This window comes from Melozone crissalis, unplaced genomic scaffold (assembly GCF_028551555.1).
Source record: "Melozone crissalis strain CALT ecotype California unplaced genomic scaffold, PUWL_Pcris_2 ptg000027l_1, whole genome shotgun sequence".
Lineage (NCBI taxonomy): Eukaryota > Metazoa > Chordata > Aves > Passeriformes > Passerellidae > Melozone > Melozone crissalis.
The window spans coordinates 74174227-74177568 of NW_026535805.1; positions in this window are offsets into that span (position 1 = coordinate 74174227).

The window sequence follows — 3342 nt, forward strand, 5'->3', positions numbered from 1 at the left end:
GTCTCCATTTGCAAAGGTCTTTAACTCATGCTGAGCACAAACCCGACTGTGCTTTCCCTGTGAATGTTACAAAAGCTCCAGACATCACTGCATGATGGTAATATTACTAATTTAGATCCTAAAAAAATATTTAAGCATGCCCATCAAACCAAATCAAACCATACAATGTAGCAGACAGATCTCATATTCTGGACTTCAGTCATGAAGATGAGTTTCACATCAGAAGCCACGGTCTGCCAGTAGAACCCACAGAGATGCTGATTGCCATTTAGAGTCTGCTTATCCTTTTCCAACCTAAGGCCAGACTGCTGTGGCAGGACTTTGTAATGTTTTTCATTTAATTGGTGTTAGTGAATGTGAAATTGAATCGGTGGTTTGTTCCTTTAACTCAATTACTAGATCCAAATAGTCTTTTTACCACAAAAGAAAATGCTAATACCAATAGGCTACACAGCAGGGGCTCAAGGCGTTCTAGGAAGAGCAGCTAATTATCACTTTCTGGGTATTATCTGAAACAATGCCCTATGTATTGAATGATGGCTGGATTCTGTTTGGTTGGTTGGTTTTGGCTTCAGTTTCAATAAGCAAGAGCCCAGTTCTCATTTCATGCTACTATTCACTTTCAGGAGGGTTGCTTTGCCGAGTAATGAAGCTGTGATTTATAGTTAATGAAAGTCAGACTCACTACAGCATATGCCTTGTACTGTCTTACTTTAAAACATCTGATTACAAAAGACACTTTCCTTTTCAGCTGGTGTCATGGGTAGGTGACTACTGGGTTCCTCAGCTTATGGTTCTGCTGATATTCAGCATAGTTCCATCATTTTGGCTATCTCCCAGAAGAAAAAGGAAAGAAAACAAAAAAAGGAATATTTTAATTTCAAGTATTCTACTGGATTTGATGCTACAAATGTTGATTTGAACTACAAAACTCAGCAGCATCTTGTTCTGTAATTTTTTAAATGATTGTGATTTTTTTCAGTACTTTGAGGGTCAAATGATAAAACCCAATATTTTAATGCTGATTTTGAATGTTTGGCTGGAAATCAAGTGTTTGTTGGAAGCAAGAGAACAAGGGTTTTGCAGAATTCTTGTACAATGCAAGGGTAAATAAAAGTGGTGGTTGAGTCAATATTTTCTTTTATTTTTCTAATTTATTCAGTCTATAAACATAATCCATGGAAAACAGACAAAATTCGTATTCTTCTCACACAAGAATTTCAGTTCATACTTGTGATTATTCTGTATCATCAGGAAGTTAGCATGAGAGAGCTGAAACTAATAATGCAGATAAAATTCAGACCTCTTCTGGTTAGTGTATCATTAAATAAGAGGCAGGTGGAGATGATGAGATCTTAAATTCGTTTGAAGATAATTTCTAGTGACAAAGAAGCAGAGTTGTACTACATGTGCTCACACTTAATTTCCTAATTTGCAATAATAACCTGGAAGAACTCTTTGGAATTACTGAAATCTTCCTTTCAGATATCTTGGTTTCTAATATTTAGATTTTTTGGTTGTTTCTCTCACTTTTAAACTCTAGTATTTGTGAAGTAACATTTGCCCCAGTGTTTCTAGATCCATACACCCAAGCCTACCCACAGCAGGGTTCTTGGACAGTAACTTTCACCTCTTGATGACAGTACTTATTCAGGAATATGTATTTACAGCATCAGACAAAACAAGGAGAATTGCCTATGATACATATTCTCTGCATAGAGAAGAGAGGGAGTGAAAAATGAGCTAAAACCTAAAAACCGTAGCCTAAAAACCTTAAGGTGCAAGTACAAGGACTAGAACGAGGCAGGGAATTTGTACATCTGGCCAGAAAAGGCAAAGCATACCTTGCTCCAAACTGACCATATGGTTCAAGGAGCTTGGATTTAAAGTGCAGCTGACTTTTGAAAGATCTGTCTTTCAAAACCATGGGCTGTACAAGGAGCAAGGGCAAGCTTTCCTCCATGCTCTCCACCCGAGTTAGGCGACATGCCCTGATCAAAAATCTGGCTCTGCAGAAGTTGGTCTGGACCACTGTCTTCCAGGCAGCCAGGATTTCTCTTCCTGAGCTTCTGTCTCCCTCCTCAAATGTTTTGGGTTTTTTTCTTGCCTGTGGTTTTCAACCCGACCAGGGCACCTACATGAGGTGGTGCTGCACTGTGGGGACAGCACTTGCTGGCTTTTTCTCTCCTTGTGCTCTGGGGTGTGGTGGCTGCCTGTTGAGTGCTTGCAGTGAAATGGTCTAACACAAGAAGGACCTCTGAACAGAGCCCTGAGGTTCTCCTGTAAAATTAATCCTAAAACCAGTTCATATGTGGATAAACTTTAAAAACACACAAGGAAACAAAAAAGCCATTTCCTTGGTTCTGCATGAATCCTACTCCCCAAAGGTGACAGAACACATAAAAGAGCCAGCAACACATGAGAAAAATGTCCTGAGGAGGAAAAGAAATCTTCTGTAAAAGCTTCGCATTCAGCAAGTTGCTGTTTAGTTCCTGTGTGAACAATTAATCTTAAAACAAATATTTGGGCAAGGGGGGATTGGGCTCTGGGAGGTTTCATAGCTAGGCTGAATGAAAACACACGCTGCCTGACTTCTTCAGGCCAGTATTTCTTTTTCACCCTTTCCATAAAAATAACTAAGAAAAAGTATCTGTTACAATGACCCAGGTTTTGCCATTCAAACCTCCCTAAATTACAGGCTTTCCCTCTGAGACCATTTACAATGAGGTATATAATGCATGGCTGTGTTACACCCTACTGCTCTTTGAGTCCAGCCTAACTGGTTATTACTACGTTAAAATGTAGTGGTCTGCTTCAAAGGCTTTTCTATAAATAAATATCTTCCTTGCTGGGCAGATGACAGTCCCTGCCAGTAGCTCCTGTGCTAACAGCTCTAGTTTTTAGCTCTTCAGCTGAGCATGGAGCTGCTTTGAGTAGCCTGTGAATGGCAGGCAGCTGCAAGGTCTTGCAAAACCTAACTAGGATCAGACTTAAAATCAATAACTTTATTACACTGCTGGTCCTTATTCTGGTTAGTATTTCACTGGGGGTATTTTATAATTTCCTGTTATCTAAACTCCCCGCATTTAGTTTTAGATAGCAGAAGGGAGAGGGCACAACTGCTCTGCTTGGGACAGAAAGGCTGTATGCTGTGTTTGTTCTGCCATGAATGCCCCTATCCAAACCAACAGAGAAGCCCCACTGGCTGTAGGAAGGCCAAGGTGCTGCCTCAGCAGCAGGTAGATGCTGTCATGTGCTGGCTCAGTTCTGGGTTATGCTCTCTATGTGTGTATCCAGCCCCTAGAGAATGGCATAAAGCACAGCCAGGGAGTACATAAAGCT